Source organism: Vulpes vulpes, chromosome 13 (assembly GCF_048418805.1).
Source record: "Vulpes vulpes isolate BD-2025 chromosome 13, VulVul3, whole genome shotgun sequence".
Taxonomy (NCBI): Eukaryota; Metazoa; Chordata; class Mammalia; order Carnivora; family Canidae; genus Vulpes; species Vulpes vulpes.
In genome coordinates this window covers 97,818,797-97,832,950 of record NC_132792.1, presented here as the reverse complement: position 1 = coordinate 97,832,950, position 14,154 = coordinate 97,818,797, and the positions used below count along the sequence as shown (strand labels likewise).

At 34.2% G+C, this 14,154-nt stretch overlaps 1 protein-coding gene and 1 pseudogene across 8 annotated transcripts in view; one reads left to right on the top strand and one right to left on the bottom strand.

The window, feature by feature from the left end:
* The window catches only part of SS18 (SS18 subunit of BAF chromatin remodeling complex), an 81,625-nt gene that overhangs the window by 18,759 nt on the left and 48,712 nt on the right, over positions 1–14,154 (top strand). The window lies entirely within an intron of this gene.
* LOC112925790 (U4 spliceosomal RNA) lies at positions 13,305–13,374 on the bottom strand (annotated as a pseudogene).

Below are 14,154 nucleotides of genomic sequence, written 5' to 3'. Positions count from 1 at the left end.
GGTGATCTGAAAAATTATTTCACCGTCGTTCTTACGAAATTTTGTTGCCAGGACAGATTGTTGTTTCCATCTTGTATCTCTTGGAAATTTAGTTATTGGTGTTACTATTCTGAAGGTAATCTATTTTTTGCTTTGTCTAGAGTTTTCTGAAATTTTGCTGTACTATCTATAGGTGTGGATTTCTTTTATTTACTCTGCTTGTGTGTTGAGATTTCTGAAATCTGTGAATTTATGTCTTTTACCAGTTTTGGGAAATTATCAGCTGGCTTTATAGATTGGCTAATGTACCCATAGCAAATGTTACTCACTCCCCACCCCCTCCCAAGTTTGGGCCCACCTCTCTGGATTTTCTTTTTCCTTCTGAACTCGGCCTGATCATTTGCTACTTTTTGTGTACTCTTTTATATCTTTAAGCATATTTTTAAAATATTTGTTGAGCTTTTTTTGTTGTCTTCGTAGAGAGTTGTTTGAATGTGCTAATCACCTTAGGTGATTCTTTACAGTACTAGAATTGTATTGTTTTGCTGTCCAAGGAATAAGTAACAGAATATTAGTTACTTTTATGGATTTTCAAATGTAACTGTTTCTTTGGAGAGAGAACAGACACTTGCAGAATGACTACTATGCATTGAGTCCCTTCAGTATTTCATCCTCAGAAGCCTTTAGGATATTAGCTCCATTCTGTAGTTGAGGAAACGGAGTCTCAGATTAATTAACATGCCTGGGGACCCATAGTTGGTAAATGGTAGCATGGGATTTGAACTCTGGCCTTACTGAAAGCAGTTTGTGCATTACGCTATCATGTCTTGTTGCTACTAGGAAAGGAAATAAAATCCTGATCGATTTGCTCTTAAGTTGGAGTATATGGGTAGAACTTGGCTAGGTCTTCATAGAGTTTGAATTTTACAACCGGCAGTGTCTTGATTGATTTATTATGTTGTCACAGAAATGATTACCTTAATTATTTTCAGGTTTTTGTTTCTTGTTTTTTTGGTCTCGCATTGTATTTAGGTGTTAATTTTTAAAAAATGTGATGTGACTGGGTCTGCTTATAGTTTGGGGACTAAATTATAGGTTAAAGTAGTAGGTTAAGAATTTAGCTTATCGTCACCATGGTGACCTATAATTAAGTGATTCTTAAACTTGTTTCCCTGTTCTAAAACATCTGAAGATAATGACAGTCTCAACATGTTCTCATCAGTAACAACTAATTATGGCAGAGATTCAAGTCTCAGGGCATTGACAGTGGAAAGGGGGACGTTTCCCTTTAGGTAGTCTTACTAGAATCTTGTGAGTAGTTGGGATGTGGTAAAATGTCCTCTGCCGATTCTATATTCCTCCTCCTTCCTTCTACCCAGCGAATTGAAATTCTTTGTGTAACTTATGATACTGTGTAAACTGTGGGTTTTTTCTAGTTTGTCTTGATTTGAAATACTGTCTCCATAAAATGTGGAAATGTCTTCCAGCCTTAAACATTACAGCCTCTCAAATATGTCTCATGTTCTTTTTTTTTTTTTTTTTAAGATTTTATTTATTTATTCATGAGAGACTCAGAGAAAGGCAGAGACATAGGCAGAGGGAGAAGAGGGTCCATGCAGGGAGCCCAATGTGGGACTCCATCCCAGGACTCTAGGATCACACCCTGAGCCGAAGACAGACACTCAACCACTAAGCCACCCAGGTGTCCCTATGTCTCATATTCTCTAGCCTTTATGTAGAGTACAAAAATATTTGGTCAGATCATGTATCTTACTAATTTAATTTCTCTTGCCCTTCTTCAGGAAGATAGTAATTATTGAGATGCCGGTGTGGTAAAGTTGAGCTATCATGGAAATTCATTTTGGTGCAAAAAGATGTCTTAGAACTTACTATTCCAGGGATCCCTGGGTGGCTCAGCAGTTTAGCACCTGCCTTTGCCCCAGGGTGTGATCCTGGAGTCCTGGGATCCTTCCGCTTCAGGCTCCCAGCATGGAGCCTGCTTCTCCCTCTGCCTGTGTCTCTGTCTCTCTGCCTGTCTCTCTGTGTCTCTCATGAATAAATAAAATCTTTTTTTTTTTTTAATAAAATCTTTAAAAGAAAAACAGCAAAAGGGAAAGAGACACATTTTGTTACTAACCATCTACCATTATTTCACTCCTTTAATATGGAGTTACCATTTACATCATATTTTACTAAATATAAAAACTGCCATTTGTATATTTCGAAATAAAATTTTTGCCTCCTAATATTGGTCAAAGTTTAAAACACATGGTCAAATTTTTATTAAAAAGATATGAGCGTTTTGAAGGTCAAATTGCTTAAGGAGTTAACAAAGGAGGAGAAGTTTTTGAAAAAATAGAAATAAATATATTCTCATAGTAGAGAGGATAAGAGGATAAGTCTCTCATAAGAGAGACTAGAGCCAGTAAAGAAAAGTGGGGCTAGAGAGAGGGAAAAATCAGTTAGAAGGATTAGAGATGAAATAGGAAGTAATGTAAATTTGGGAAAACTAGAGATAATGAATGCAACCAGTCTGCCAAAAGGGAGAGAGGATATGCTAGTAAATAAGTATAGTTTGAGAAATTTTGACTGTGAAAAAGAACTGTATGTTTTGGGGTTAAAAAAAAAAAAAAAGTTTTCCAGAATAGTTTTTCACTTCATTTAACTAGTGAGAATTGGAAGTATGCTCATAATTATATACAGATTCAACTTTCAGGTTTTTTTCATATCCCCCAAAAGAGAAATTATATATTTATAGTACTATTTCATATATCTGGGACTAGGCTACATCTAGCAAGCTTCTCTTATTTGAAAGAAAGTCAAGAGTTCAAAAACCAGGAATAAATGGAAAAAGATCTATAAGGAGAAAAATAACTTATAAATCCAGTGCATTAACACTTAGGCATTTTACTTTTTTATTTGGGCCCTATGTATTCTTACTACAAAAGCATTATCCATTCATATATTTATTTATTTATTCTTAACCTTATATATATTTTAGGAAGTTTGTTTTTTAAATTTTAAGTCCTTAGCCGGGAAGCAACTAATCAGAAACTAATCAGAATCAGATTAGTGTAATCTATAGGCAGGCATACAATATAATCAGTGCAACCGAACAGCAAAGGCGGCATGGAAAAAGACCATCTAGTTATAAAAAGCTGACGTAATTGAAAACATACCCTACTCTGGCTTCTTTAGTATATGCACCCGGGGCCCTCTTTATCTAGATAAACCTTGGAGGCATCACTTGAGGGTTGGTATTTACTTTCTGAAGTAGCATAAACCATTGACTATTTTCATATATGAACTAGGAATATTTTGCCAGTAGACATTATGATTATGTTATATGTCAGTCTTTCCTTCTCAAATATACTTTGAATAAATTGGATTTTTAAGTTTTAACCTAATATTAGTTATTGGTCACTTATTTTTGTTGTTCGGTAGTATTAGTGTATACAAAATGGTAGACACCAGTGATTTAGGAAAGAATTATGAGAGGACAGTTTAAATCAAGAAGTTTTTATTTATTTTTTTAAGATTGATTTATTTATTTGAGAGAGAGAGTGAGCATGCATGCACCTGAGTGGAAGGGGCAGAGGGAGAGGGAAAGAGATTCTCAAGCAGATTCTACTCAGTGTGGAGCCCAACTCGAGGCTTGATCTCATGATCCTGAGATCATGACCTGAGCCAAAACCAAAAGTTGGACACTCAGCCAACTATACCACCCTGGCACCCCAAAGAAAAGTTATTTTTATTTGGGAAAAACTTGGGGAATAAAGAGTCTTTCTATTGTAGTTCATTTTAAGACCTACAGACTGGAAATATTTCACAGAATTAAAAATTGTAGAGCTGGAAAGAACATGGACAGCCATAGTCTTGTGTTTATCTACCTTGGCTGCATATTTTAAAAGCTTCTCAGGTAAGTCTAATGTGCATCTAGGAATTGAAGACCTTATATTTCCATGCTTTTTAAATGAAACATCCAGTGACATTCTGAAGATAAGCAAATTAAGGAAAATATTCCTATCCTGGTACTAGCAACTTCATTTGATGTTGTGTACCACAAACTATTTTTACAGTATGAGAGGGTAATACTTATTCTATAGTATTGTTATGAGGACTAAAATAAACAATTCACCTACAGAGTCTCAGGTAGGTTAATTAACATGGAGGGGGTACATAGAAAATACTGATGATAAATAAGATGAAGGTAGTACACAGAAGTATAAACAGAAAGAGAAGTCTGATTCAGGAGTGTTTGAAGTAAGACTAGCAGGATTCAATTCTGAATACATATGAAGGGTTTAGGGAGAGAGTTGGGAGACTTGACAGTGACATCCCCTGAGGTTGAGTATATCAGCATGTCTCCTAATTTTAAAAGAAGGTTGGAGGCTGATAGGAATTGCTTATCTTGCTTTTCACTTAATTCATTGAGTATTTGAGTTTTTAAAAAATTCCTTAAAAAAGGTTTAAAAAATTCCCAGTTTAACCAGATACACTTCTTGAATTTTAAGCCTATTAAAGATTATTTTTGTTTATTGTGTATTCTCTACAAAGAATAAAAGTCTGGACTATTAATACAAATTGATTTAGAGTAAGTACAGTAGTCTTATATTTTATATTTCCTAAGTTGCATTTCTTTCTTTTTTTCTTTTTTTTTTTTTTTTTTGGTGATGTGCACTTGATGTTCTCAGCAACCCTTGGACAGCATTTGATTAACCTCTCATTACACAAGCTTCAGTAAAAGTGATAATGTGTAGTCTTTAGATTCAGTACTGGCAAAACATCTGTTTTAAAGTTATTCATTGACTAAAATTTGGCGTTACAGAATTCACTGACAGGTATGATCTACCTGAAGTGAAAGAACATGTGCTTAGAGATGTGGAACATCTTACAGATTAACATACTATATTTCATTTATAAATTTTACCTTCACTTTCAGCATAGGTAGTACTTTGATATGGTCAGAACATCAAAAACTACAAAAGGTCATACAGAAGCCCACTCTGTCTCTATCTTAGATTTTTTTATGCAAATAAAAGCTGATATAAATACATACTTTATCCTTTTCTGTTCACATACAACCTTGCCATCCACAGTTCTGTTTCTTATTTTTAAAAAATGAAAGTGTTTGCATTCTTATTTAGAAGTGTGGAAAGAATTTTTAAGATTTTATTTATTTATTGAGAGAGTGAGCAAGAGAGAGAGAGAAAGAGAGCATGAGCAGGGTGAGGGGCAGAGGGAGAAGTAGACTCCCTGATGAGTAGGGAGCCTGCTGGAGGGCTCTATTCCAGGATCCTGAGACTGAGCCACTCATGCTCCCCATGGAAAGAACTTTCTTAAATATTGGCATCACTTTAAGAATTTTTAAGTTTTGAGTGTTTGATAAACATGATAATGTATATTTAGTCAGTGCGATGTTGACTTCTTTCTCCTTTGAAACATTTGTTTGACTTCTGTGATAGTTTTCTTTTTACCTTTCTAGCTACTCAGCTTATCTTTTTTTTTTTTTTAAGATTTTATTTATTTATTCATGAGAGACATAGAGGCAGACATAGGCAGAGGGAGAAGCAGGCTTCCTGCTGGGACCCTGATGTGGACTCGATCCCGGGACTCTGGGAATCTCAAGCCAAAGGCAGACGCTCAACTATTGAGCCACCCAGGTGCCTCTTCAGCTTCTTATCTTTAACATGTCCATCAATTGTTGATATTCTATTCTTGAACATTTTTTTTTTTATCATATACACTCTTTCTGGGAGATTTCATCCATACTTCTGGTTTCTTATATTCCTGACTTCAGGCTCCACCTATACATCGATGACTCCCTATTATCTGTCTTTATGCCTGAGTGAAACATGAATCCAGTTTCCAATAGATGTATCCATTTGGGTATTCCACAGGTCTCTCAGCACAGTGTGGACAAGACACCATTTCCCTCAGCTCCCCCTATGCTGTTTCTTGCTGTTAAAGAAAAAGGCCCATAAGCTTGAATTTTCTATTTACTATTTCAGGTGAATGGTATAAACATGGAGTTCTTTTAGTCAGAAATGTAATCGTCATTTATGATTTATTCACCTACTATAGCTACTTTCTGAGTCTTCCTCTTGTATGTAGTATGGTGCTGCACACTAAGAGGTGTCTAATTAAAACATTTTGGTGTTAAAAACAGAAGCAAGATCATGAATGAAATGTCTTTTAAAGTCTGTATTTGATATTTAGGATGAATTAAGGAAGCCATCAGTTATTTAAATAATTTTGAGGTGAGGAAGACTTCTGTGAGAACGAAAAGCAAAGGAGGAAACTATAAAGAAGATGCTGCTTTTATAAAAAAAAGTAAAATAAGACTTTTTGAATGCCAAAAAGTCCTGTAAATGAAATTAAAGACAGCAGATGGTAATAGTACAGTATAATACATGTTATTTTAGAAGTACTGGACATTTAAAATATATTTTACATAGTAGAAGTGATTAATTCTGCTCTTAAGTATTAGGGAAAGTTTCACAAAAGAGGTAACCCTGTAATTTGTAAAGAATTGATTTATGGGGACACACTTGGATTAGTATATTATAGGGAGTATTTTCCTATACCATTGCTCATGTCATTTCAGAATCCTAGAAAAAAATCATGTTATAACTCTTTGCTAGACAGTATATATGAAATTCAGGCACTTATTCAGCCCACATATGTAAAGAGATTGGTTATATCTTACTGAGGATTTATAAATATTTGTGTATATATGTATATATATGTATGTATATACAGTTTTTGGCAGACTATTATTAATTAGCAAAAGTCGCTTCTGACTGTACTAAAACCCAAAGATTCTCCCTTTGTCACAATTGAAAATAATGTAGCTCACTAGCTCACTTCTCTTAAGGAGAAGCGTTTCTGTTTGAGAAAAAAAAGAACCTAAATGTTGGGAATTAAGTAATTCACTCTTAATTTGCACAGAATAAGTGCAGAAAAGTTTTTCTATGGGACTGTTAATTTAAGCATTGTTTACATTAGCAAAACAAAAACAAATTGAGAACTAGTCTCAGTATTGAGGGTGGGTTAAAAATTTTTATAGCTTGTATCATTGAATTCTACACTCTTGAATTGAATTATATGTTGATAAAGAGTAATTCCTACAGTAGAATGAAAGAAATCACACAATAGTGTGACCCTACTTTTAAAAGCTAAATACACACACACACACACACACACAAACATATTAGCAATGCTTCCTGTTTGCGTTGTTAATGTTTTTTGTAATGATTGCACATTACTTTGTAATTTAGCCAGATTGGTATAGATGTAAAAATATAATAAATTCAAGATTAAACAAATACATACATTCCTGTTTCTTAACTGATGGTATTATTACAAACCTAAGAAAGTCTTAGATTCTGTCTCCCAATGTTTTAGGAGTGGATTAGTTCTTTGGAAGTATATACCAGAGAATTCTCCTGGTCTGGGAAGAAGGCTGTTACTTCATTCCCTAAGATTATATGGATATGGAGTGACTGCTTAGTAGTTAACATTATTAGGGCTAGGTAGGCTTAGTTTTTCATAGTGGAGATAGTATAACATTGCATTTGTTATGGTGAGAGTGTTTGCTATTTCAAAAATGAAGGTTGAGTTTCTGGGGAACCTATTACTAACTGAGGAGAGTATTGTTGGTAAGTGAATCATTTGGGGGTATAACTCCTTAGGAAGTTTGGAGGATCGTGTTGTGAAAATAAGTGGAAAATGTTGCTAGTTGCGAAAGTTCAGCTGGTCAGGTTTTATAGCAGGACTAAATTCTGTATTAGCTTGGGGACAAGATGACATAACAACTGATGAGATTATTATTTTTAAGATTATTAAATTGAGGAAATCATTTGGTAAGATCAAAAACCTATATCAGTTCAAGGCTACTCATGATGGTATTCTGACATTTCTTACAGAATTAGTAAGGAATCAAGGAGATCTTTCTGAACTGTCTCAGATGTGTATAGAACTAATTTTTGGTGAGATTGACATAGGACTAGGAAGTAAGACAAATGTAATGATAAGGCTTTTGGATCCATTCTTGGTTGACCAGTCAGATTCTTTTTATTTGTGTATGTACTGGTCATCTGTTAGCTTTTGGCAGTATTTATATATGTATACATATATAAATATAAATATATACGTATATATTCCTCCTGTTTGCATAATATTTTTAAATCTCCTATTTCTGTGTGTCATTTTAGTGCCTCCTTGTGGGAAGGTATACTAATGACAGTTATATGAATGATAGTTGCACAGAGGAAGGATTATTAAACTAAAAATTATGTTTTACAGTGATATTTTTATATTTTAAAGAAACATTGAAGATAATTTTATAGTCAGAATTAATTTTATACTAAATAATTTAAGTTCGAGAGTTCATTTATTTCCTAAATATTAAGCGCATACTGTGTCTCAACAATAGTTAGGTACTTTTAGAACATCAGTTAGCAAAACAGATGAATATTCCTGCTGTCTTGGGTTTTATGTTCTAGCAAGCAAGGCAGGTACAATAAATAATTAAATCATATAACTTATTAGAAGATGATAAGGGCTATCGCAAAGGAAAACATAGAGCAGGGAGAGATTTATTAGGAATGCTGGAGGTGGGGGGTGGTATTTGCAGTATGAAGTAGAGTGCTCAGGAAGACCTCATTGAGAAGGTGACATTTGAGCAAAGACTTGAATGTTTTAGGCAGAGGAAACAAGCGGTGGAAAGGTCCTGAAGTGAAACTGTGCCTAGCTTGTTCAAGAAACAACATGAAGTTTGTGGCTAGAACAGAGTAATGTAAGGAAGTTGTGTGGACAAATCTATCTTGCAAGCTCTTGTAGTGACTTTAGTTTTTACCTTGAAATTGGAAGCTCTTGGAGGATTTTGAGCAGAAGAGTGAATTGACATATTTGAATAAGCTCATTCTGATCACCGTGTGGAAAATTGATGACAGAGAAGCATGAATAGAAGCCAGGAATCCGTTAGTAGTCTATTTCAGTGAACAACTTAAGAGATGTGATGGTGGCTTGTACCACCATGGTAGCAGAGGAGGAGGTGGAAGGAATTGTCAAATTGTAGGTATATTTTAAAGGTAGACTCCAAAGGATATGCTGAGAATTGAATGTGGGAGGCAGAAGATGAGAATAAGAGACATGTAAGGGATGACTCCATGGTTTTCAGAGAGCAACTGGAGTGATGAAATTGCCATCAACTGAAACTGTTGGGTAAAGGGATTTGGGTGGGGTGGGGGGTAGTGGTGGAGATTTCAGAGATTCAGTGTTAAAGATTTCAAGTTTGAGATGTCTGATAGTTTTCTAAATGGAGATGTGGAGTATACAGAATAAGCAGTTTTGACAATAAGAAACATGAAAGTTATTACAAAAATATTGGTCCCTAATTGGATTTGAAATGCTTCTTATATTTTGAAATAATTTTTTCATTTAGTGAATATTTCTTGAATACCTCTATTTGATAGTAGGTGATTGAGAGCAATAAGTGATAAATAAATACAATCACGGACCCAGGTCTTACAGAATTTAACATATGCAATAGATAGATGTTAAATAATTACACAAACATTCTTTTCACAGACATTTTATTTTTTATTTATTTATTTTAAAGATCATTTATTTATTCATGAGAGACAAAGAGAGAGAGGCAGAGACACAGGCAGAGGGAGAAGCAGGCTCCATGCAGGGACTCAATCCCGGGTCTCCAGGATGAGGCCCTGGGCTGAAGGCAGGCACCAAACCGCTGAGCCACCCAGGCTGCCCTCACAGACATTTTAAATGACATTTGTAGTAGATGCTATGAAGGAAAGGTACTTAGGACTATAGGAGATAATGGGGCCTGATTATTCTGATAGGGAAGGGAAGGTTTTCTTGAAGAAGTATCATTTGAGGTACAATTCACATAAAATAAGATTCACTCATTTTAGTTATACAGATTAATGAATTTTGACAAATCTGTGTAAGCACCACTACAGTTAAGATATAGAATAATCCTGTCATCACAAAAAAAATTGTGGTGCCTTTTTTGTCCATTTTTACATTGAGTTGTCTTTATTATTGATTTGTAGGAGTTTTTTTTTTTAATATATTCTAGATATAAATCTTTTGTTGGCTGTGTAATATTTTTTAAGTTTTTATTTTGATTCCACTACACATACAGTGAGTGCTAAATTAGGTTCAGGTAGAAAATATAGTGATTCCACAATTTCATACAATACCTGGTGCTCATTACAAGTGCGTTCCTTGAATCCTCATCACCTATTTAACCCCATCCCCCACCCACCTCCTCTCTGGTAACATCAGTGTATTCTCTATAAATAAATAAGAGTCTGTTTCTAGGTTTTGTTTTTTTTTTTCCCCTTTGCTCATTTTCTTAAATTCCACATATGAGTGAAATCATAGTAATTGTCTTTCTCTGACTGACTTATCTCCCTTAGCATTATACTCTCTAGCTCTGTGTCATTTCAAATGGCGAAATTTCGTTCTTTTTTTATGGCTGAATAATACTCTATTGTACACACATATGTACACGCACATGCACACACATGCCCCACATCTTTATCCATTCATCAATTGATGGACACTTGGGCTGCTTCCGTATCTTGGGTCTTGTAAATAATGGTACTGGAAGTAACAGGGTACATATATCCACTTCAATTAGTGTTTTTGTACTCTTTTGGTAAGTACTCAGTATAATGATTGCTGGATTGTAGAGCAGTTGCATTTTTAACCTTTTGAGCAACTTCCATACTGTTCCACAATGGCTGCATCAGTTTACAGAAATGTCTGTTCATGTCTTCTGCCCATTTTTAAATTGGATTATTTGTTTTTGGATGTTGTGTTTTATAAGTTCTTTGTGTATTTTGGACACTAACCCTTTATCAGATAAGTCATTTGCATATATCTTCTCCCATTCCATAGGTTGCCTTTTAGTTTTGTTGTTTCCTTCACTATGCTATCTTCTCTCATTTTGAAAATTCTATTTTTATTCTCTTTATGATATCTTTTTATGAACAGAGTTTCTAATTGAAACAAAATCCAATTTATTGATCTTGTTTTTCTTTCTGTATCTTGTTTGAGAAATAGTTTATCAAAGTCATGAAAATATGCTTATGTTTTCTTCTAAAAGTCTATATCCATGATCCATTGCAAGTTAAATTTGTGAATGATCCGAGCATAGGAGTTAGCATTCATTTTTGTTCATAGAATATTCAGTTAATATAGTACTGTTTATTGGAAATACCATTTTTATCCATTGAATATAAGTAAGGTGACTGTATGTGTGGATCTGTTTCTCACTTCTGTTCTGTTGGTCTTTTATCTATCCTTGCACCAACCACATATCTCAATTATTGTAGCAGTTAGTGGTGTTCTTTTTCAGGAGTGTCCTGGCTATTCTAATTCCTTTGCATTTCCATATAAATTTTAGAATCAGCTTGTGAATTTTCTTCAAAAAGCCTTATGGGATTTAGACGGAGATTGCATGGAATTTCTAGGTCAGCATGGGGTAAACGGCTATCTTTACTATATTGAGTCTTCCAGTCAATAAAAATGGTATATCCTGGAGAGAGAGAGAAAAAAAACAGGTATATCCCTCCATTTAGTAAACTCTAATTTCTTTCAACAGTGTTGCAATATAGAGGTATTACACATCTTTTTAGATTCATCCCTAGTTACTCAGTTTTTTGATCCTATTATATATGCTTTTAAAAGTTCATTTTTGGGATGCCTGGGTGGCTCAGCAGTAGAGTGTCTGCTTTTGGCTCAGGACGTGATCCTGGAGCTCTGGGATCGAGTCCCACGTCGGGCTCCCCATATGGAGTCTGCTTCTCCTCCCTCTGCCTATGTCTCTGCTTCTGTCTGTGTCTCTCATGAATAAATAAATAAAAATCTTTTAAAAAAAATAAAAGTTCATTTTCTGTTTTTTTGGAAATATATAGAAATACAGTGATATTTACATATTGATCTTATATCTAGTTACCTTATTCAAATAATTTTTTACAGATTCTCTTGGTTTTCTGTGCATTCAATTATGTCATCTGTAAATAACGACAATTGTGTGTCTTTTCCAAACTTTTTTTTGTGTGTGCTTTATTTCTGTTCTTAATACTATCGATTTGTCTATGGGTTTATTTATTATGTTGAATAGATAATGGTGTTAGTGGATAGTCTTGTCTCATTCCTGAATTCAAGAAGAAAGAGTCTAATATTTTATCAGTAAGATAATATTAACTGCAAACTTTTTGTAAATTAGATTCATTAAATTAAGGATGCGCCTGAATTTTTAAAAATTTGTATTATGAGTAGGTGTTGAATTTTATCAAATAATTTTTCTTCATATACTGAGATGTGATATTTTACTTTATTTATTTTATTTATTTATTTATTTTATTATTTTATTTTATTTTATTTTATTTTATTTTATTTTATTTTATTTATTTATTTTTTTGTAATTTGGTGGATTACAGTGGTTGCTTTCCAAAAGTTAAACCAGCTCACATTCTTGGAATAAGCACTATGGGTAGAAAAATGCATCATCTTTTGAATACAGTTTTGATTTCATTGACTAAAATTTTGTTTAGCATTTTGTGTCTATGTTCATGAGAAAGTTTGGCTTGTGGATTTTTTTCTAATAATGTCCTTTTTAAGTTTTGATATCAGAGTTTTGATGACCTCATAATAGAATTGAGAATTGTTGGGCTGCCTGGATGGCTCAGTTGGTTAAGCATCTGCCTTTGGCTCGGGTCATGATCTCAGGGTCCGGGGATCAAGCCCTACGTTGGGCTCCCTGCTCAGTGGGGAGTCAGCTTCTCCTGTTCCTTCAACCCTTCACCATCTCCACACTTTTTCTCTCTGTCAAGTAAATAAATACAGTCTTTAAAAAAAAAATTGGAAAATTTTCTCCTTTTTTTGTGTTCTCTGGAAGATTGCATATGATTTGTTGAGTTTTGTATTCATCCATGTTACTTCCTTCTCTGTACTACTTTGGGTTTGACTTGCTGTCTCTTCTAGCTGTTTGAAGCGGAAGCTTATATCATTAATTTTTTCCCTCCCTACTGTGCCCCCCCCCCCCAAATAAATAAATCTCCTCCCCCCAAAATCCAACCATTATTATGGATTATTCTATTTTTACTTTTGGGTACATCAACTTTGGCTTTAAAGACTTTGAAGTTGTGGTATGAGATGTCTACAAATAATTGTTACATAAATTTTTATGTTGGACTGATTTTATAATAAAATATTCCTCTAGTGTTTATAGTAGTGGTTTTTGATTTAACTCAACTGTCTGATATAAATATAGTGACCACACCATACTTTTATTAGCAATAATCGCGCCTCGGATAAACCTCATTGGCTACAATACTGCCACTGCGCAAAGCTTCACCATACTTTTATTAGTGATTAGTGTATAGTATCTTTTTCTCTTACCATATGTGTCCATAAAGTAGATTTTTTGTAAACAGAATAGAGGTGAGGGTTTTAGAAGTCCATCCTAATAATATTTGTTACCTAATCAAAATGTTGTGTGCAGATACATTTAATGCAGAACATGATATAGTAGAATTTGGGAATACTGAGAATATTAGTTTTCTATTGCTTTTCTCAAAACTAATCAAGCATTATTTTTTCCTCTCTACCGGTTTTTTAGCTGTGCATTTTTACATGTGTATGCATTTTTAAATAGTTGCCTTTGAGATTACAGTGTGCATCCTTAGTTAGGTTCCAGTCTAAATTTGTAGATTTAGCACTTGAGAAATGCAAGAGATATATAAGTGTAGCTTCATTTATCCTTTTTGTATTTGTGTTTTGTGTTAGTGCTGTCGTAAGTTTTATACTTTTATGTCTGTTTAAACCACACAAGTCATTGTTATAATTATTATTATTTAAAGATATTTATTTATTCATGAGAGATACAGAGAGAGAGAGAGGCAGAGACCTAGGCAGAGGGAGAAATAGGCTCCTCGCAGGGAGCCTGATATGGGACTCGATCCCCGAACCCGGGATCACACCCTGAACCAAAGGCAGATGGATGCTCAACTCCTGAGCCACCCAGGCATCCCTTTAATTATTTTAATTATTAATATTAATGTATATTCGTCTAAATAGTTACCTTTTCATTTCTATTAAATCTTCTAGTTCTGTGCTTCCATCTGAGATTGT